A 22,986-nucleotide genomic window follows, 5' to 3' on the forward strand; every position below is an offset into this window, starting at 1 on the left:
TGCCCCTCAGGGTGAAGTGGGTGACGGTAACTGAGGCTCGTATCCTCAAGGGAAAGCAATTGGGAGAAGAGGTAGACAAGGAAAACAGCATAAAAAAATGGATTTCAGAGCAGTCTTCTTGAAGAATATTGGGCAGATGTGCACTTTATGCAAATAACTACCCAGTAAGGCAAGCTTGGGAGACAACCTTGTCCTCCTAGAGATTCACTATGTTCATTAGCATAGTAAGGGCCCTGAGAAGTCCTGCAGTAATGGAAACAGTTTTAATAAACTCCCTAGTTGAGAGAAACGCCCATCGCGCTCTCTCTGTGGAGCACAGGTTGAGACGGCTGCCTTGGTCCATCTAGGAGTAAGGAGCAATGTTGGTTCCAGAGTTTTTTGTTTGTTCATTTTGTTTTTTTAAGGTTTTCACCATAGGGCGTGTACACTCACTAGAGAGACACGGAAAGAGGGAAAATGAGAAATCATCACCCAACCCACTCCTGCCCTGGGGTGTGGGAATAGCAACACCACAGTCCCTTCTCCCAGGATTTTGAGCATGCATGCACATGCGCCTGGAGTTTTGTGGTGTTTTTTGTATGTGTGTGGTTTTGTTTTTTGTTTTTTTTTTTTTTTTTGAGAGAATTTTGCTAAAGGGCTTGTGCTTTCACTGGAGAGGCAGAGAGAGACAGAGAGATGAAAGTGAGAAATCCCTCCCCAGGGGAGATGGCCATACCATAATCCATTCTCCTTCACTCCCCTCCGAGGATGCTGGGCATGCCCACATATATGCCTGGCCTGAGTTCCAAGCCACCGGGTCTGGGTCTGGAACTCAAACTTTAGTCGGCCATATGCGAGTTCAACACCTTAACCACCACACTGCCTGCTGACCTGGGTTCCAGGACTTTCAAGCAGTGTGAACATCCATTGTCTAACTGAAAGGGCCCTTGTCCTCACTCTTGCCTCTGATAGATTAGAAAGACCCAAGGTCTAAAACCCCACTCTGTTGATAACATTTTTAATGATGGTTTGGGTTGAAAATTATGGAGTCTCAACCTGTAGTCCATGGTCAAGTTTGGCTCACTGCCTGTTTATTTAAATAAAGTTTTATTGGAACACAACTCCTCTCATTCTGCTACACTGGTAGAGTTTAATAGTTGTGATGGAGACCATATAGGTCATAAAGCCTAAACGTTCATCTGGATCCAGCCACTGCAGTGCATGTTAGATGCTGCTTCTCCTCAGGCTGAGGCCATGAGGGAGGTCCAGGTTTGATTCCCAGCCCACACTAAAAAGGCAGGCATGTTGGCATGAGTTTGTAGTTTCAGCTACTTGACAGGCTACTTGAGGCCCATCTAGAACACCACTGTATACACACATACACACACACACACACACACACACACACATACACACCACATACACAAAATATTTACTGTCTGGCCTTTAGAGGGGAAAAGCTGAACCTTGGTTTAAAAAAATTCACTTATAATATTGGTTTTGCAAAGCCTCAATGGCATGGAAAATTTAGATTCTAAATCTGTAATTCGGACCAATCCAGAAGCTGCTGTGGTTCCATGGTGATATCATGAGCCACACAAGGGTGTGTGTGTGTGTGTGTGTGTGTGTGTGTGTGTGTGTGTGTAGATACTTGGAGTAGGAATGGGGTGGAAAAGGAGGGGACAAACTCTTGCTTAGGAACATTGAATCAGAAGCCAGAGCCAGCTCAGATCCCAGCTGCATCACTGGCAGGTCATGTCACTGTCAGGTCCTATCACCTGTGAGCCTCATCTTGGCTTTATGAGAAACATGGAGATAATGACATTGTCGCATGGGGTTGTGGACAGAAAATGAAATCACGTGTTCAGAGAGCCTCTGCCATCCCATAGAAGACTCAGTGCTTGACAAACTGACTCCCGTCCAGGAAGGATTCAAGGAACCCACGATCCTATCCGAGGGACAGACAACATCCGGACAAGCCCCAACTCCTATTCTGTCCTAGTTGGCCATTGGGTGATAAATCAGGTCCCATTCAGAGGCTGACCTTCAGCCACATTCTCAAACATACAGGCCCTGGTCACCTGACATGTACCAACCATGCGACTGCCAAGGAAACAGAAGGTCCTCAGACTGAAGAGGACTGTGGGCTAATGGCACGGTGTGCGTGGCTTTTATGCTGGATTTAACAGTGGAACATTTTGGATTTCACAGAGCACACCCGAGCAGCACTGCTCTCCATCCGCTGGCGAGGTCTGCCCGCAGAGACGCTGGTGTTTATCTGCCACATCCTTTAGTTTTTATTGCACTCAGACGCCTTGTATATTTAATGGGGAAATTCGCTGAAGTGGTTACTAAGCCACAGGGAAAAAAGGGGGAGGGGGCAGGGAGCCGCTCTCCGACCCTGAAGTTGGCAAAGTTGCCTCATTAATCAGATCGGTGCTGGGATACAACGTCGTTCACGTTTAGGGCATTAAAACTTGAGGCTAAAATTGTAGCAGGAGGTAATTTGAGTACAGCCAGCCTGTCTCTCTGCGATAGATTTATGATGTTTACTCAGCAATGGATGGGAACTTTCAGGGGAAGAATGATCTCCCCCCTTTTGCAGAACTCATTGTCAGCCCACGGTGATCAAGTTCCTGATTTTCCTGTGCGTGCGTGGAGACTTTGAGAACAGGCTGCAGTGGGATCCGAGCATACTGTCATCAACCTTCTCCGTTCTGACTGGGGAATGAGCTGACTGTGGGACCGCCAGCTACTGCTGCCCTCCAACTGCATTGCTTAGCCTGAGATGCAGCGTCACCCCTGCAGTCCACGACATTGGCTCAGGAACATCTGGCCACCGTGCCCACCCCACAGGGGACTCAGAATTCCTGTGAAAGCTCCCACATTCTCCATTGAGAGTTTTGCTTTCTGGTGCTTTGTGGCTACAGTTCTTGGAGACTATTGCTGGCAACTTCAGAAAAGTGAGCCTTCCCATTTTTCAAGATCCCCCACTTCCTTTCTGTGCTAAAACACAGAAAGATGACGAGGCACTCCTGTCTGTGTCCATCCAGGTCTCCCGTAGAGAAAGAAAGGCATTGAGCTACCGCTGGGCCTTGCCACCTGGATGGGAAGCCCTTCCTGGAAGAGGGGCCCTTGAAGAGGCAGCACCTCTTAAAGAGGCCTTACTGCACTTGCAGAGGAGGCCACCATGTGCGTGGGCCTGAACATGGAGTGCTCATCTTCTCACATTGGCACAGGTGCAGGGCAGGCAGGCAGGGATGGCTTCCAGTTCCGGTCACTCTGGTCTTTGTAGAACTTTGCCTTGGGCCTGGTGTACTGGCGACAAACAGAAGCTGATCCTACCCATCGTGCAGGGTTGTCTCACAAACTAAGTTAATTTTTAAGCACTTTGAACTTTGCTTCTTCCTCAGTAGGTCGTTCGGGACAAGTTGCTTCCATACTCTGAGGGTTCATTCTCCATCTTTAAATGGGATAAATCTGGGACCTGTCTCTATGGGTTATTGATGAGTATGAATAAAATAATGCTGCAGAGAATAATATGTGCTTATAGAGTTCCAATAAATGTGACATTTTCATCTCAATTTTTCTTGAATTTAAGAAGGAGTTGGGGGCTGTATTTTATGCCTAAGTCACAGACACTGGCAGGAACCAAGCTAAATTCTACAGACTCTGGAGTGAGCTACACGACACCCTAGTGTGTTATTCTTAGATACAGATTCAAAAGTCCTGCCTAAAGCAGATGCTACAATTTAATAACTATTTCTTTATTACTTTTTTTTTTTTTGAGAGATTTTCACTGTAGGGCACATGCGCTCGCCAGACAGACAGAGAGAGACATAGAGACAGAAAGCGAGAAATCACCCCCCAGGGGGGATGGTCACGCCACAATCCCTTCTCCTCCATTCTCCTCTCAGGATCTTGGGCACGCACGCACACACGCCCGGCGTGAGTTTTAAGCCACCGAGTCCGGGACACGAACCGCGGTCGACTACATGGGAATCCAGCGACATAGCCATTATGCTAACTGCTGGTTCCCTATTACTTTTTCTTTGAGAGATGTTTGCTATAGGATGTGTGCACTTGCCAGAGAGATAGACAGCGAAAAATCACCCCAAGGGGGATTGGCCACGCCACAATCCCTTCTCTTCCAATCTCCTCCCAGGATCTTGGGCACTCATGCACATGCTCCTGACGTGAGTTTCAAGCTGCCAGGTCTGGAACTTGAACCACGGTCGGCCACGTAGGAGTCCAGTGACATAACCATTTCGCCATCTGCTGGTCTCTGTTTCTTTCAGAGAGTCTTTCCAGTCTTGACTGTTTGTCATTTAAGCCCCTGTGATACAACCGATTTAAAGAAGGCACTACTCTTCCCCCCCAGTAAACACAAGAATTTCTCAGTTTGAATGAAATACAAGAACGATTAAGTCAGACCCAAAGAAATAACCCATAACATGCTACAACTAGGCAGTATATGGATAGACTCCTATTCCCTTTGAGGGTGGGGGAGGAGAGCTGAAGGAGTTCTGGAGGTGACAGCAGGTGGAATGATTGGTTATTAGGAAAGATTTCTTTACTCATGGAAGGAATACTTTCAAATCTGTCTCTCTCGTAATCAGGCATGTTCACGAGCATGGCACAACTCACATACTATCTCTATGTCATTTTGCAATTTCCAAGACAAAAACACACATACGTGTGCATGCATAGGACCTACCTTCAGTAACAATACACACGCATCTTTGACTTTAAAACTTCTATTTGGCTCTCTGGCTCGAGAGGGATTAGCCAGCCCAGTTGCTACTTACATGAGCCCAGAGAGGAGGAGCCTCATGGAAGCAAGAACCAGCCAACACACCAGAGCAGTGATGACAAGCACAGCACAACAAAATGAGTTTTTCACGATTCTAAGCACATCTTAAAATAGTACCTAACTTTCCAATTTAAATAGTTCAAAATGAATCAAGGGGAGAAAAAAAGACAGCATTAATGACAGGCAAATGAATTTCTCAAAACTGTTTTATTAACACAGCCTTGCAAATAAATGCTCAACTTACCAGTCCCAATGAATTTTGCACCAACTGACATGCTCAGGCAACTAGAAAGGATACAGGTGATGAAATGAATAAAATTCTCACTCCTTAGTTGTTTTTTTAGAGAATTATTTATTTAATTCCATTTGTTGTTGTTGTTGTTGTTATTATTATTATTATTATTATTATTATTTAATTTTACCAAAGAGAAGAGAGAGAGAGAAAGGGAAAACGAGAAAGCAAGCTGCCAGGTCTGGGACTCAAACCACAGTCAGCCATGTGGGAGTCCAGTGCGTCAACCACTATGCCACCTGCTGCCCCCCCATTCCTTAGTATTTGCCTGATGTCTGATCTTGTTTGTCTCGAGAGAGTGGCTATGTTCAGGGCTGTTGGAATGTGTGGAAGTGTTTGCTAGGAAGACCAGCTAGGGCCTTCCAGATCACATCTCCAAATGAATTGCTGAGGGTCAGAGATCTTATAGTAGCTACATATTTCTGCAGAGCAGACTCACACATGTGTGCATTCATAATATTTAAAGAAGCGATGTGTCTGGAGAAAAGGAACGGGGTGCTAATCGTTTAGAAACAAAGATAAGATATGGTAAGAAGTATGAAGTCAATTGAATAAGATGCCACACACCAACTCTGGATTTAGCCAACCCCTTAATCCATTCTGAAAGAAAAAGAGGGAGGACAGGGAACCAAGACTGTTAGGGATTAATTTCCCACAAGTGCCTCTCTTCACATATGTGTGGTTTATTTTAATCTCATTTTTTTTGAGAGATTTTTCGCTATAGGGCGTGTGCACTCGCCAGACAGAGAGAGACATAGAGACATAAAGTGAGAAATCACCCCCCAGGGGGGATGGTCACACCACAATCCCTTCTCCTCCAGTCTCCTCTCGGGATCTTGGGCACACACGCACACGTGCCCAGCGTGAGTTTTAAGCCTCCGGGTCCGGGACATGAACCGCAGTCGACTACGTCAACATAGCCATTATTCTCATCGCTGTTTCCCTCATTTAAAAAAAAAAAAAAGAATTATTTTATTTAATTTTATTTATTATTATTTTTCAATTTGACCAGAGAGAAAGAGAAGGAGAGAGAGAAAGTGAGAAATCAAGTCACCAGGTCCAGGACTCGAGTTGCAGTTAGCCATGTGGGAGTCCAACGCCTTAACCACCACGCCACCTGCCAGCTTCGATGTTAATCTCATTTTTTTAAAATGTATAGCAATTTGTTACATATATGTATATATACTGTATATCTCAGAGAAACTTTAAAAAGATGATTTTGAATGTTCCTAACACAAAGCAAAGATGGCTGGTTCAGGTGATGGGTATACTATTAGGTCATCGGGAAAGTCACGCAGTATTATGCAAAAATGTGTCATGATTTTCCCGACAACCCAATAGTTACCCTGATTTAATCAACATATGTTATGTTCTTTTTTTTTTTTAGAGGTTTTTGCTATAGGGTGCGTGTGCTCGCCAGAAAGACAAAGAGAGACAGAGAGACAGAAAGTGAGAAATCACCCCCCAGGGGGGATGGTCACGCCGCAATCCCTTCTCCTCCATTCTCCTCTCAGGATCTTGGGCACGCACGCACACGCACATGGTGTGAGTTTAAGCCACCGGATCCAGGACTCGAACCGCGGTTGACTACATGGGAGTCCAGCAACATAGCCATTATACTAACTGCTGGTCCCAACACACATTGTGTTCTTGTACTGAAAATTCTATTGTATCCTACGAATGTGACAATTATTGTATGTCAGCAAAAGTAAATAAATAAACAAAATCCCCAAAAATAGTAAAATATAAGCTAAACAAAACAAAATATACAGCATTTTACTACTTCTCTTCCTTGTCCTTCTGCTAACAGGGAAAAAATTTCTTAATTTTTTTTTTTTAAGAAATACTGCCATCTATCTTAGGAGACTTAAATATTTCTTTTCATTGTCAGTCTACTTTTCAAGAGGAACATTTCAAAGAGAGACTCTTCCAGTACTCAGCTATAGGTATCGATGAGGAGGAGACGGAGAATGGTTCTGAGGCTGGGGTTAGTATGAGGTCTATTAACTCTCAAGGATCCACCTTCATCTGCTATAATGTTGATGACACTCCATTATGTCTTGGAACCATGAGAATTTCTTATTCTATTTTTTTTCCTTTTCTTTTATTTTCTTTTTTTTTTTTTTTTTTGTTGTTGTTGCTATAGGGCACCACAGAGAGACAGAGAGAGAGAGAGAGAGAGAGAAAGTGAGAAATCATTCCTCAGGAGGATGGCCACACCACAGTCCCTTCTCCATTCTCCTCATTGGATTTGGGGCACAAATACACCTAGTCTCATACCATTTTCCAAACCCCCAGGTCCAGGACTCAAACTACACACTCAGTCATGTGGGATCTAGCCATCTCAACTTCCATGTCAACTGGCTGGCCCATATTCCCCCTGTTTAGCACTTTATGAACCTTGTGTTTTCACAACACCTCCATGAAGCTCAGAAGCCAAAAAATCGTAACTTCATTTAGCAGTTAAGGAAAGTACAGGGCAGAGATGAAATGACACTTTTCTTTTCTTTCTTTCTTTTTTTTTTTTTTTAAGAGATTTTTGCTATAGAGCATGTGTGCTCACCGGAGACATAGAGAAAGTGAGAAACCACCCCCTGGAGGGATGGCCACACCGCAATCACTCTCCTCTTGAGATTTTAGGCACACACACGCGCACACACACGCCCATCGTGAGTTTCAAGCTGTCTGGTCCAGGACTGGAACCATGCTCAACCATGTGGGAGTCCAGTGCCTTAACCACCAGACCATCTACTGGCCCCTGAAGTGACCCTTTCAAGTGAAAAGCTAGTGGTAGAATTCAGGTCTCCTGGGACCAGCAGTTGGCATAATGGCTATGTCCCTGGGCTCCCATGTAGTCAACTGCAGTTCGAGTCCAGGGCCCGGTGGCTTAAACTCATGTTAGGCATGTGTGTGTGCATGCCCAAGATCCCAAGAGGAGACTAGAGGAGAAGGGATTGCCATGTGGCCATCCCCCCAGGAAGTGATTTCTCACTTTCTGTCTCTCTGTCTCTCTCTGTCTTTCTGGTGAGCGCATGTGCCCTATAGCGAAACCCTCTCCTCCCCCCCAAAAAAAATTAAAAAGAAAAAGAATTCAGATCTCCTTTTGAGATAGTTCCCTGCCTTTGTTCTCATTCATCACAAAACAAGCTTGCCTAATTGATGGACCCCAGCAGCAACCGTACATAAAAAGGGCCCTATCCACCTTTTGTCTGGAGAAAGGTACCATCTTCAATATTAAAAATGTGTCTTAAGGTTTCCTCGACTTCCATTGCAGTAGCTCAGAAGTTATAAAAGGTAAAACAGAGCCAAGTGTCAGGGAGAATGGAGTTGGCAGGAAAATGGAGTATGTGGCACGTCTACTCAGAAGCAACAAACTGGAGCCTGGATTGGTTGTTTTTCTTGTCTCAGTGACTTCTGCAGAATGACTTCCCTCCTCTTCTGTCTTTGTAAGCTTTGTTATCTTTGAATTGTTGTATTTACACGTGTTAATCTTTTTTTTTTTTCACACATTAAAACCAAGCTAGTTTTTGGTGGTCAAGAGTCTCCTGAAGCAGAATAATAAGGTTTTCAATCATTCACAAGACTGACAATTACCTAATAAAAATCCCTTTTCCCCCCATTTCCTCCAAAGTCAATTCTCAGAAAAACAATTCATTTACAGTAGGTACTCTGTTTACCAGAAAGGTTAAAAGTTCAGGAAAAGAAAGACAGCAAAATATTTACATTAAAGCAAATCACTGTTCCTATAGACGTCTGGCTCTGCAGACACAGGAGCAGCCCCTGTCCCGCCAGTCACAGAGGAAGCAGCTCTCAGCTGCTGGCCCCGCAGGGGCTCCTGTCCTCTCACTCTGGGCCATGATGGTGTGTTTGTTTGTTTGTATTTTGAACTCGTGCCATCCCTTCTTTCTAACCCTCCTTTTCTTTCTTTTGCTATTATATTTCATGGCTAAGGTCACTAGGAGTCCATCAACAGTCATTTTACTGACAGCCTGTTTCTATTACTTCCTGACACACTTTTATCATTTTAATTCAATTTTGATGAATTCAAATAATAATGATAATGGTGGCCATTCACTGTGCTTTATGCCAGGTATTTTGCTAAATCTTTCATATATCATTGCAAATAGCCTCTTATACTGTGAGCTCACAAAAGCCTGGCCTACCAGACCAGGGGACATCTCCCCTTTTCACCCCTAGAAGTGAGACTGCAGCACTGGCTACATCTCAGATATACTTTCCTATAGGTCTAGGAGCACCAGGAGGCCCTCAGCTAACCTGAGCAATGTTCTTCCAAAGGAAACAACAAGTGAGGGGTTGTGGGGACAGTGGGCAGGGTGACTGCTCCAGAGGACCGGCTGGGCCACCCTACCCTGCCAGCTGGGCAAGGGAGAGGGCACCCACCAGTGGGCCTGGCCTCCTCTGCAGTGTCTCCATGAGGAAGCTGGAGGGTGGAGATCATCTTTCCTCCACTGTAACAGGCGGCCATGCACCCACCCAGCTCCTGTATCATATCACCAAGCTGAGCAGCAGGAGGGGGTTTGCGTTCTGTGATTCTGCCTGGCACGTCCTTCCTGAGATTTGCTACTTACCAGGGATGAAAAGATTATAAAAAAAAAAAAAAAGGAGTAGCCATACATGGGTAGGGCTGGAGACAGAACAGTCGTAATTTTGTGGATTCCCTTATTTTTGCTTTCCCTCCTCAATGACAGCAATGATCTGTTCTATGAGTGGAACTCTCTTCGTGGTCTCTCAGCCCCTTCCCCTTCTCTGAGCCATTAATTCTCAAATGCTCCCGCCCCAAGTCTCAGTAGAATAAAGACTGAGTTCTCTTTACTAGCATTTCCTCGGCACCCAGGACCATAAGACAGGCCCAGGAGCTCGCAGTCCCCTGGGATCTTGCTGAAAGGCAGATCTGTGTCAATGTCAGGTGGGGCTTCTGCCTTTTTGACCCAGCAACCACACTGGAGAGCAGAAAGCCGTTTTCAGAGAATATCTGCCCACATCCCGGCCCCTACAGACCCTACCCTGCCAGTGCTCACTGCTGAGGAGGCTCGAGTGAGGGCTGCGGCAGGAAGGGAACGGAGGACTCAGGGCCCCCATCCGGTGTCCAGTTACCCCCTTTCCCATTATACTCTGGCATCTCCCATCCCAGCCTTCACTTGCTGCTCACAGGAAAGATGGCATTCACGTGTGAGCATACTTGTGAAATACAAAGAGGCAACATAACAGACCCAACCCGGGATGCACCTTCACATTCCTAGTCTTGTTATGGGGCAAACTGATTATTCTTACTAACACTTAGTTTTCTTAACTCAAAGAAAGGATGATAATCCTGCCTCCTGGGCCCGTTATGAGGTCTGGAAATAACTTTGTAAACCACTGAAAGTTGTATCTAGAACAAACAGGAGCTTCCGATTATAGCTGGGATTGCCATAAAAGTACACATTTATTTATCTGTTTGTTTGATTGCCAGAGGGTGCATGCACTCACCATGGGGAGGATTCTTTCAATCCTATATCTCCCCCATTTCTCTAGCCCATCAAGATTTGGGGCACTATGCACATGAAGTTTTTAAGCCACCAAGGGCCAGGATTCAAATCACGGTCAACCATGTGGGACCTGGCTTTCCATGCACAGTGCTCAACCTCTGTGCTTCGGGACCTTCCTGGTGTGTATCTATTAATTCATCCAACATGACTGAAAACACAGGTCAGCTAGGCCGGGACAGAGTGTGACTGAAGGAGAGTGAACTGAACTCTGCCTCACTCCACCCAAAAGAGCTCAGGACACCTTTTGAATCCCATTAAGTCACATTTTTTAAAGAGACACAGACCCATGATTACAGGTGTGAGAGCACAATGTGGGCAGGCAGATAGCAAAGCTAATCCAAGTATAGCATTTGGAGACAGTAGGTCTTCCCTGGACACTTGCATCAGTGTCAAACGGTCATTCAGATCAACTCCTGTCTTCTGCATAAAAACTAAGTGGGGCTCAAAAGTACTTTGGTATCTTAAAAAAAAAAAAAAAAGACATTTAAATCTGGAAATCTCAAAGGGCTGGACAGTGGAACAGTGGTAAAACACAACACTCTGAGGATGGGTGCTGGTTCACATCTGGAGACCTCCCTAAGTATGGCAGGCACACGTGTGTCCATGATCTGGGCTGGATGAAGCTAGAGGGTGGACGGCAAAATCAAGACCATGTCAGGGTGTTGTATCTCTGCCTCTGTCTCTCTCTCTGACTTATGGGAAAAAACAAAGTTAAAACAAATTCTGGCCAGCTCCTAGATACAGTGGTAACATGCTGTATAAATAGAGGTGGCTCCCGCTCAGTGACCAGAGTTTGAATCCCTAAAGACCTGAAACACGCCAGGCACACAAGTGAGAGCCCCAGGTTCAATGGCTGGAAGACTGGAGGAAGGGCATCTTGGCATAATCACAGCCTGTGGAGGGTGCTTCTCTCTCATTCTCTCTTTTTCACTCTCATTTTCATGTGCACACAGAAGCACTCTATCATGAATAAAGGGGAAAAAAAATTTTTTTTTCAGATCTGGCAATTTCAAGTAGAAACATTTGTCAGAAAGCCTCAGCAAAGATAAGCATGATGCAGCTGCCTAGACTATGAAACCCTCAATGCTTTTGATAACTGAGCCAAAGAACCCAGTCCTTTGGCTTCAGTGAAGCCAGGCCCAGTTGTTTCAATCACAGTGCTTTTCTGAGCCAGACGCTCACACATGGAGCAGGGGAGGAAAGTGGATTGCTCCCACTAAGCTTTCATTTTACTGGACTTTCTTCTTACTGGTATCTTTGATACAGTGGGAACGTGGGGATCAAACAGCTTCTTGTGGGAAGGCTTTATCGAAAGCCCATGCCAGGGAACCCTCATGTGACCCCACATACTCAGAACCCTTGGCTCAACCACATTTTTACTGTGGTTGAAGCATGTGTGGATCTAACTTCAGACCAACTTGAAACAACTTAGAGTCACCAGAGAGAAAGAGAGGGGGTCTGGAAGGCTGGGAAGAAGTATCACCACTCTTTTCCAAAGGAATGGATTCTACAAAATACAGAAGTGAGACTCCCTCCAATTTCCGGGAAAATTCAGAAGAGGCCTAAAACAGGGATCGCAAGCTTTTGGGAAGAAAGTGGTGGTCTCTAGGAGGCGATGCAAGTTCTCTAAGAGAAAGTCATTCCATGCTAACCTCACTTCCTGTTTTGACGAGCTTCACCAGAACAGTCGATTAGGGGAATGCCCCAGAAAGTGTGTCTTGCTTTCAGTAAAGCATTTGAAAACCTCCCTTCATATCCTATTTCTATAAGGTACAAAAGAGGGGTCAGATGATGGGATGACTAGGGGGAGTCACAGTTGGTAGGATAATCATCCCCAAAGAAGGTTCACTCATGGCTCCATGTCAGGCTTCCTGCCTGGCCTCCATTTCAGCTGTTGGGAATATCCAGGCTGGTCAAGCCACCTTGGAGATCTCAGCTGGACAGTCTATTGAGTGCTTTCAAATCACCCTGCAAGTGTGGTTTGAAATGACTCTCTGCAGTTCTAAACAGAAAAAGGTCAAGGACCCCAAGGTGACACGGTGGCCCATGGCTGACTGAACGCCTTTGAGGAAGAAGGTGTATTTTTTGTGGAGAACCAGAGGGCTGTATCTTGTGTTCTGTCCCAGTCACCACCTGAAATACAACTTGGAGGAAGGAGGTATTAAAGGCATGTTTCCCAAATTTGCTGATCACTCAAAGTTCTGGGAAGGAACTAGCCCCAAAGAATCAAAGCATGAGGGTTTAGAAGCTGGGATGGAACAAGACAGAACAAATGTGAAGTCCTATGTTATAATGAAAAAATGCACCCCACTACAGGAACACAAATCTGTTACATCTGCCTTGAGACAGGCTCCTTGAATATGGCCAGGAAGAAGAACAACCACTTTTTAATTCTTCCCCCAATACTGAACTCTCTTGGGCTGTTAGACAGTCACTAAAATCTCTCTATCTTACGTCCTTGCTGTGAGGACAAAAATAAGTCGGAGATGGTAAAGAGCTTTGAAAAAGGGAAAGCTCTGAAATTCAAAATAGTATTATTATTTGTCGCAAGGTGCTTTCCCTCCAATAACAAGCAAAAAGAAAATGTGACGGTCTCTGAGTGATAAGCAGAAAATGATTCAGCTTTGGCTTCTAATTCTCCATCTCTAACCCCAAACTGGTTAGGCTTGCATAGCCACCACCCTGAACCCATTTCAACTTAACTCCTCCCCAAAGTAGCTCTCCGCTTTGCTTTTCCAAAAGCCCTTCCTACACTGTCCTAAATGATTCAATTACAATAATTAAATAGCAATTCAGAAGCCCCCTTGCCAGGGCTGGATCTTCAAAGATGCTAATCAAGTAAAGGCCAGAGTACACAGCAAAGGATTTAGGTCTGGGCTATAGACTTTGGAAGCAATTGTGAATTCTGTTCAATCCTATGATGTTGTGCTCTGTCACCCTTGCTACCACAAAAGTCCCGGTTCAAAACGTAGATGAAAAGCATATTACTGGCCCAAAGCAGGAAGGCAGTTCTCAGTCAAGTTAAAAGAGGGAATTTTTATTTATTTATTTGGAGAGGTTTTTTGCTATAGGGCACGTGCACTCACCAGAAAGACAGAGAGAGACAGAGAGACAGAAAGCAAGAAATCACCCCCCCGGGGGGGATGGCCATGCCACAATCCCTTCTCCTCCATCCTCCTCTTGGGATCTTGGGCATGCACACACACGCGCCTGGCATGAGTTTAAGCCACTGGTCCAGGACTCGAACCACAATCAACTACATGGGAGTCCAGCGACATAGCCGTTACACTAAGAGGGAATTTCTTTAAACTCCTTTCAGGTTCATCATAACTTCACTTGGCAATTACAGAACTCAGGATCCCCCAAGGTTACTCTATCCAGTAGAACTTTCTGTGATAACGGACATGTGCTTTATCTGTATTATTCAATATGGCAGCCACATGGCACATATGGATCTTAAATATAAACTAATTAAAATACAAAGGCACTAGCTAGTCGTGCCCTTAGTTGCACAAGCCACATTTTAAGTGCTCCGTGGACATAGGTGGCTGGTGTATTGAACAGTGTATCTCCAGACCAGTGATTATCAACATTGGGAATGCATTGAAATCTCCCTCCTCCCTCCCAGATTCTGACGTGATTGGTCAAGGTGGTGTCTGGGTATCTGGATTTTTGACTTCTGAGTGAGTCTAATGTCTCGCCAGAGTCCGAACTATTGCCCTAACATCTAGGATTTTGTGGCCAATTCTCTTGTGCTCTTTCCCCCCACACGAACACCCTTTTTTAGAATGAATTATTCTATGAGTGTCATATGAGTTTTTACTCATGCACCTGGCACCTGTGATTTTTCTTTTTGAGCCTGTGGGTGATCCCAGGGTAAGGCTGGAAAATGGGCAGAGGAAGTGATTGCATTCTGCTCAAGATCAGAGGAGAAGGTGGCCACTGGGAAATGGAAGCTCTTTCTAGTGAGAGCCCCTTGCATCAGCATAGAGGTACATCCACAGTGGGCAGGCTTAGGTCTACGTGAGCAACTCCCTAATGATAAACCCACTTGACACACAATTGCTGAACAGAGTGTCTGATGCTGGGGACAGACCAGGAAATAAGAGACTACAATTTGCCTTTATAGAGGGGACATATTGGCATTGGAGTGAGAGGCAGACAGAAAATTACTAAATGAATCAGGGTAATTGCTGATAGTGCTAAGTTCTATGAAGAAAATATAATACAGTCATGAGATAGAGAGAAATGGTGAAATAGGGAGGGTCCTCTCAGGATCTACTGCTCAGAGAGTCTTCCCATACTAGGAGATATTTGGGCCGAGATCGAGACAAGCACCACAACATACACTGAGCCACGTGCACAGGAGGCTTTGTGGCTATCAGCACGGCCTATTGGCAAAATAATCCTGAGAAGTATGAGGCAATAAACACGGCCATCTAAAGTTATTCTTGGATGTCTGCTGAGCTTAGAGGGAGAACTGATGATGCTAGAAGGCATCTACAAACGGCCTATTTGGCCACATTCCTAGGAGGGTCGAATCATCCTATTCAAGTGGGACAGCATGGAAGGAATGCTTTGACGTTTAATCATTTTATCGAATGTTCGGGTGCCAATTCCAGGGTCTCAGATGTGAAGGGTGGATTTGGGAAATCAGGGTATCTACTGAAGTGAGACGGAGCTGCCTATGAGAAACTGCACCCAGCTCCCCACCACTTCCTGAGCAAAGCCCACTCACAGGTCCTGGGAAGGCCGGCGCCGTCAGTCCCATTCATTGCAGAACCCGGCCCACGGTTGGCCCCAAAGAAATCTTTATAGAATAAATAAGTGAAGGGGTGGCAGACATGTGGGAAGGAGGCAGCAGAGAAGGCCGGGCTCCTGTTGAAAGCTTGAGGTTGGAGTCAGTCTATGGGCCATGCTGAGGCAGGTGTGGAAAGAGACTTCTAGATGAATTTCAATGCTTTTCTCTAATGTCAGTATGCCAATCCTGACTCTCGAGAAATCTTCTAGAGATATACAAGAAGAAGCAGGGCCGATGGCGGAGCAATAAGAGACTCGAGTTCAGCACTTTTAAAGATGTCACAATGATTGTGGTTATAAGAGAGTTTGCTCGTGGACTTGTAGAAATTAACCTCAAACACAATTTGGAATTCCTTACATTGGTGTTCAGACAAGGCTGAACGGCAGTGAGATAGTAATGCAATGCTCTGCAAAGCTGGCCTACACAGCAGGGTTCCAGGTTCAGAGACCTCCCTGAGCATGCCAGGCACGTGTGTGCCCAAGATCTGGGGCACTCTGAAGGTGAGGGTGGATTGTGGTGTCAAGACCCTGGTGGGATGCTGTCTCCATGTTTCTGTGTCTTCCCTCCTCTCTTATACATACCCATGAAAGAAAGAATAAAATGAAAGCTTTTAAAATAGATAAATAAATAAAGCTAACAAGCAAACAATGTTGTTTCCTTTGTTTTAATGAAAAAGAAGCGATTAAGGATGCATAAACACTGGCCAGACAAATGGGAACCCGACAAGACCAGACCACAACCAGGACATGGCAGACACATCATCAGAGAATGTGGAGGTCCTTTGAGTCCACAGGAGCTAGGGCCAGGTCCCAGGGAAAACCCTTCACCTGCATTCTGGCTGTGATCAGCAGGCAGAGGCGCTGGAAGGGGTGAGTCCTGATTTTTCTGTCTGTCATTTTCGATCAAGAGTGTCATAGAGCTTCCTGTTTCATCTCCCAGTTATTCTGAAACAAAAACATGCATGAGAAACATAGGTCACTGCCAACCGCATCGACAGACAGTCACTGTAGCACATGGAAACTGAGAAGGGAAAGACAGATTGTAAATGAGACAGTGAGCGGGGGCATCAAATGCATTTATCAGCATCTATTCCAATACGCAGTGATAATCAACAAAATTGCAGGTGGCGATGGCAGTTTGGATCATCCATTTAAAATAATTCGGAAGGGACTGAAGAGGCAGATGTTCCCAGAAGCCCACTGCTTTGCTAGGGGCCACCCTGCATGATTATTGAAAAGCTGAAGTCAATTCTGAATCCTTGGTCAGGCTCTCATGACTGGTGGGCCCTGAGGTTCTTCCCCTGCGTGCCACTGTTGATTTAGCTGATGGCTCACACAGGGACTTACCAGAGGATCCAGATGTTCACTCCAGTGATGCCCTGAGATCTCCGCCACAGCCCAAAGAGAGCTGATCACTGTGGAATTCCAGCCCAAGCAGGTTCCCAGCCTCTGGTCACTTCTCTACTTCCCATCCCAGGAACGAAGAGCCACTCTAGGACAGTGGGCCTCCTAGGTCCCTCAAGTAATCTTGAGAAGATAAGCTTATGCCAAGCAGCCTCCATGAGGAGGAAAGATGGAAAGACAAGCAGCAAGAAGTGACTCCTGCCAAGCACAGGCCCTGAGGGCAGGTCCAGAAAGACTGTGATTCTATTAATAACTGCTTGGCTGCTTGGGATGGTGTAGTCTATCTCCCAAGCAGTCCACTGATAATTCCCAGTTCTCCCAAACAAATGAAAGGATACTTCTAAAGACAGAGAGAGAGAGACTAGTAGATTCATAATCATGAAGGGTACCAACTCCCCAAAGTCCATACTGTAGCCCAAAAAAGCTTTGTGTCTAGATACACTCTGGGGAGAAAGGAGTTTCTCCAGGAGAGGGTCTAGGGAAGACTTCCCATGGAAAAAAGGCCACTTCCAAGCTGTATTCTCTAATCAGACACGACTGATGGCCAGAAGAAGGATGGGCTCTATCTGTAACCAAGTAAAGCTTCCTCGGGTAACCTGTTGTCCCCTCCATGTAACCTGCCCAGGATGCAGCCCCGTGTTCACCCTGAAAACCAGCTGACCCTGTACCCCTCTCCATATCCTTTGGTTAATAGCACAAAACTTTCTGTAAAATGTGAGGTGAGGTATGTGTGTTTAGAAACGCTCTATCCTTCCTCTAGAGATTCATTTACAATTCACAACGAAATTCATTCACATACACAGTAATGTTCTCTCACAATGCACAAAAACTCAGAGGAGTTAAGAAATAAAGCTATTTATATTAGGAGATTGTGTGCCTCCCAAGCATACTTGAGGCAGAACTCTTTCGCACACGGGCCATTGCCAGTAAGATTCTGCTGGGTGGTTTCGGGAAACACTGTGGAGGGCGGACTGTCCAGCTTGGAGGCCTGGGTGAAGCTCTACTGCTCCTAAGGACCCTGCACAGGGTGGCAGGTCACAGAGAACACAGCTTCTCCTGGACTCCCCATCTTCGCTCAAGGACACATGACAATGATGGTAGTCTGTCTGTCTGTCTGTCTGTCTCTCTCTCTCCCTCACTCTAACTCTATATTGTTTCTACCCCAAATCTTAACTCGCCTTGTACAATTAAGTTTCCTGATTTACACAAACTTCTGCAACCTTTATTTTTTCCTTAAAGGCCTCATTTGCTAGTGGCAGTGAAAAACCAAGCTTTCTAAGAGCTAACGGACCTGGGTTGGTGAGACTGACGCATTCTGAGAGGAACACTGCCCAGATGACTCTGTCGGGAAAACCAACTTCCCGTTTTGTGTCCTGTGAGCTAGCATTTCCTAATGTGGCTTGAAATCCGGCATCTGGGCCCAGCATTTCATAGGCAGTGTCTTCCCAGGTGGGCAAAGAGAAACAGAACACGGTGGAGGGCGGACTGTCCAGCTTGGAGGCCTGGGTGAAGCTCTACTGCTCCTAAGGACCCTGCACAGGGTGGCAGGTCACAGAGAACACAGCTTCTCCTGGACTCCCCATCTTCGCTCAAGGACACATGACAATGATGGTAGTCTGTCTGTCTGTCTGTCTCTCTCTCTCTCTTTTTCCCTGAAACTCTATATTGTTTCTACCCCAAATCTTAACTCGCCTTGTACAATTAAGTTTCCTGATTTACACAAACTTCTGCAACCTTTATTTTTTCCTTAAAGGCCTCATTTGCTAGTGGCAGTGAAAAACCAAGCTTTCTAAGAGCTAACGGACCTGGGTTGGTGAGACTGACGCATTCTGAGAGGAACACTGCCCAGATGACTCTGTCGGGAAAACCAACTTCCCGTTTTGTGTCCTGTGAGCTAGCATTTCCTAATGTGGCTTGAAATCCGGCATCTGGGCCCAGCATTTCATAGGCAGTGTCTTCCCAGGTGGGCAAAGAGAAACAGGAACTAAGTGACGCATCAGCGGCCAACGCGGGTACAAGGAAACTGGCTCCCGCGGTGCCACCATCGACATACAAAGGTGGCTCCTCACCAGCTCCCCCACTTCTCAGGGTGATGCAAAACCAAAGCGTAATAGCCCAGGCGGGTGAGAGTGCAGCACCCAACGTTGTGTGTGGACTTGGGTCAGAATCACAGATGAGTGGGGGCAGGGCCTTAAGGATCATCTGATCGACCTTCGGTTTTCCAGGTGAATTAAGTGAGGCACGCAGAAGGAGGAAGTCAGGAACCAAGGTCACACTGGAAGGAACACCACTGGACCAGGGTCTGGGTCTTCACCCCCTTTCCATAGAGTTAGTGGCCAAAGCCAAGAAGAATCCCATTTCCTGCCCTCCACTGCAGGGCTTCAGCTAGCTCATGGGTGAGCTTTCGTGTGGGTGCATCAAATTCCTGGTGACCCATGGTGGCCTGTCTTGTTACCATTGAGGAAAGCCAAGATAGCCCAGCTAGGAACTATAAAAGGGTTGTTCCTAATTCAGAGCCAATCACACATGTGGCTTCCCATGTGTCAGAGTACAGTGGGATGGACAGAGACTGTCAGCACCTCCCCAGTGATAGGACAGTCCCAAAGGAGGCTCTAGTCACATGGAAGACCACCACCATTCCCAGTGGGGCTGAGCAATGCCTTTCTTGCAGGTCCCTAATATTCACACACACACGCACACACACCCATGGTACACAGCTTCATTTTCTCCATATCTGAGAGGTGGCCCTGGGGCCATGCACAGCACACTGAATATAGGTTATCATTAGGGTCCTGAAATGCAGCCCAGGTGATCTTGCGGATGCTCTCGAGCCAGCTTCCAAATCACATGCCACCTGTCCCTGGCAGCAGAAGAAAGCCTCCGTATGAGAAACTGAGAAGGGGAAGGAAACGGTAGCTCAGACACTCACCACCAACCTCGCCCCAGGACTGGATGGCTCACCAGGCGGCTGTTTCAGACCCTCCAGTCAATCGAGATAAGTCTCAACTTCCTGGGCAGTAAGTCCCAGGGAAGGAGGAAATGAAGGCCACACATTTCAATTTGCTGTAATATGTGAGCCATCTGCAGATACCTTGCTGAGGTACCAAGCCAGAGCCCCTGGCTGCCACACTTGGGCCTGCTCTTCCCCTTCGGTAGCACCAAGGTCTTCCGCAATGCACAGGAACACTGAGGTGAGGGACTCACCCTGCTTCTGTTGACTGACATTGGAGTCTGACAGCATTGGAAGCCAGCTTTTTGAGATTTCAAAACAGTTGCATGGAAGATGGTGCCTGCTCAACCACCCCAAGGTATTTAGTTCTTAGGGGTCCACTGTGCTTATAGCTAAGAAAATTAAAACCTAGAGGGAAGACTCAGAACATGTTTATCACTTATCATGGATTAATTTTAGGGGTTACAGACTGGCAGGTCACATGGTGGTTAAGGTGCTGGACTCCCACATGGCTGACTGCAATTTGAATCCTAGACCTGGTGGTTTGCTTTCTTGCTGTCTCTCTCTGTCTTTCTGTGGTCAATTTAAATAATAATAATAATAAAATAAGATAAAATAATTATTCAAAAAAAATTAGGAGTGAGATGGGTTCTTGGTGTAATCACTAAGCCTTTGTGCTCCTAGAGAGGTGGGCACAGAGGAGCATGGCACCCACACTCCAGGCTTCCTGGCTCTTATCTCTAACGGGGGTACCCGTGTCAAAGGCTCTGAGCCCAGACAGAACCTTTCTGGGGTCACCTCCCCTGAAAAGCAGTTTCAGAAAAGTGTTCAAGGATGGTTACAGACCTACACGTGGATCAGAAAGACTGTGTCCTTGTGTAGAGACCCTCATTACCCATCAGCAGCACGTGAGTCTCTCCTGGGGCATCATGGTCCTCTTGGCCACCTTTTATAGAGCTCGTGCCAGCAGCTGCTCCTGATGTAAACTTTTATTTAAGCATCACATCAGACCTCTCAGTCAGGTGCTATCACGACCCTCTTTCTCAACCAAGTAGGATCCAAAGTCTGGGGAAATTCAACCTCCAACAGGTAAATGGTGGCACCCACCTTTCAATGCAACACCTTCCTGAGACAACTGGGAGCTCACAGGGGAAGTGAACAGTTGACCCTTGGAGGATCTTGCAGGTTTGTCTGCCGTTTGGTACAGAGAGGTGCCGTACTATGACAGCTCCCTCCGTTTATACTAAAGGTGGAAATAGACAAGGTTGGGCAACCCAAGGGCCAAGCCTCACTAGACCGTTTCCTGGTCCAGCCACACCACACCTCTGTCCTTGGCCACTCTCTCTATTAGAAAGATAAAACTCACTTTCTAAAGAACTAAACAGATTTATAACCTGGTGGACAGTGTGTAAGGCCAAAGTCACAGGGAACCTTGCTTGTACAGCTGTGGAGACATGCAACGGCCTTCAGGAAGGCTGGTTTTCCCTCTGAGATTGTGGTAGAACACAAGAAGGGGACCCCAGTCTTGGAAGAAAACTGGAGACAAACAACAGTCTCCACTCCATGCAGTCTTGTAGGGATTCCAACCACCCACAGCCCCAGGCAGTGGTTCTCAACTTGGGCCTCTGGACTAGCAGCATCACCTCACCTGAGAACGTGTTCAAGATGCAAATGTTCAGGCCTTGCCCTGGATCTTCAAAACTGGGATCTGGGGGGTGGGGCTGAGGGAGGTGTACTTTCATAGGCCCAGGTGATTTGGGTGCAGACAAGAACCACCGGTGGCAAGTGTATCTGTCCCTAACGATCACATTATTGGACTCGGGACACAGGCCACGGGCTCAGCTCCTGCTGACCACGAATGACTGCCAGATGGCCGTCTACTGACAGTCACAGTCTAGACAAGTATACCCAAGTGACTCCGGATGGCTGTCTCCTAAGAGGCCCACAGTGCATCTTAGGAAAGAACAAGCAGTTCAAAAGCTGTCCAGGACTTTCAGTGGGTTCTTAGGGTGACCTGGGGAGAAACACTGATGTTTCTCGCCTCTAGTCCGCTTTCCTGGATGTTGCTTGTCTACACAGCACTGGGGTGCAGCGCTGTGGGATATCACACCTCAGCAGCCACCTCTCCCTAGTCACCACGTTTCTCTTCTACCCAAGCTCGCCTCTCCCCGCTGTCCCCTTCATCTCCTTAGCTCATCATACCAGAGAACGTGAGCCGCCATGTCCTCTGGCATTTTTCTCAAATAGGAGAATAGAAATATTGCCATCGACTCGACCTCCTTCCTGTCAGGAGGCATGGGTGCAAAGCCCACCGGCCTTAAGCTCTGCTCACACCAATGCCTGTGCCCAGGCAGAGAATAGCAGCCAAATACCCACGTTGGAATAGGTAAGAGACAACACGTGACCAGGACAAAAGAAAAAAAAAAAGTTTGTCATTTAAAAAAACTAACCTCATACAGGAAGTATGAGGAGAAGAAGGAGGAGGAGGAGGAGGAGAAAATGCCGGCTTCGACACTGGAAGTACACACTTAGTTACAGATAGGATGTGTCCCTCAGTTTCCATAGGCAACTCAGCAGGACGGTGGGACCAGGGAGGGCAGGGCACTGGGTGAGAGCAAGGGCTTACAGCCAATAAGGATAAAGCAAGGAAGGTGACTAAGAGCATGAGGCACGCGCTTGCCAGCAACAGGCTAGGTCCACGTCCCCGTTCAGGTCCTCCTGCAGGTGTGGCTGCCCCACCAGACCTGGAGAAGAGGACACCTAAAACAGAAGCTGCCATCCGAGATCCTCGTGCTCCCCCACGGCTCCTGCCTCCAGTTCTGTTGTGGCGTGTGCTTCAGGAGAAGAAGAGCTCCCAGACTGTGACTAGCTCCCTTCCACGCCCCTTCCTGAAGGGCAACAGCACTAGCAGCGGTCGGCTGACGGGGGTCACCGCCGTCCAAGGCCTTTGGTCTAAGCCCGAGGCTGTGCAGACCTTCAGGATCACTGGCTTTAGCTCGGTGGACAGGACATAAGGCCACCAGGGACAGACAGCAGCCGGGTCTGATGCCTACCATGGGGCCAGGTGTCCTCCGTGAAATGTGGCTCAACTGGATTTTCAGAAATGGGAGGGGGGAGTCACAACTTCCACATGAGGATTAGAATGGAGAAAAACAACGAGACCGAAGAACATTTCCTTTTTCACAGAACCAAACTGTAG

At 46.7% G+C, this 22,986-nt stretch overlaps 1 long non-coding RNA gene across 1 annotated transcript in view; it reads right to left on the bottom strand.

Moving 5' to 3' along the window:
* Window positions 1–16,089: 16,089 nt before the first annotated feature.
* The window catches only part of LOC114009282 (uncharacterized), a 75,131-nt gene continuing 68,234 nt past the window's right edge, over window positions 16,090–22,986 (bottom strand). The window contains exon 3 of the long non-coding RNA XR_003550728.1: window positions 16,090–16,378. This is a non-coding gene — a long non-coding RNA (uncharacterized LOC114009282). The remainder of the gene's footprint in view (window positions 16,379–22,986) is intronic.

Source organism: Tupaia chinensis, unplaced genomic scaffold, assembly GCF_000334495.1.
Source record: "Tupaia chinensis unplaced genomic scaffold, TupChi_1.0 Scaffold000511_1, whole genome shotgun sequence".
In the NCBI taxonomy this organism is placed as follows: domain Eukaryota; kingdom Metazoa; phylum Chordata; class Mammalia; order Scandentia; family Tupaiidae; genus Tupaia; species Tupaia belangeri.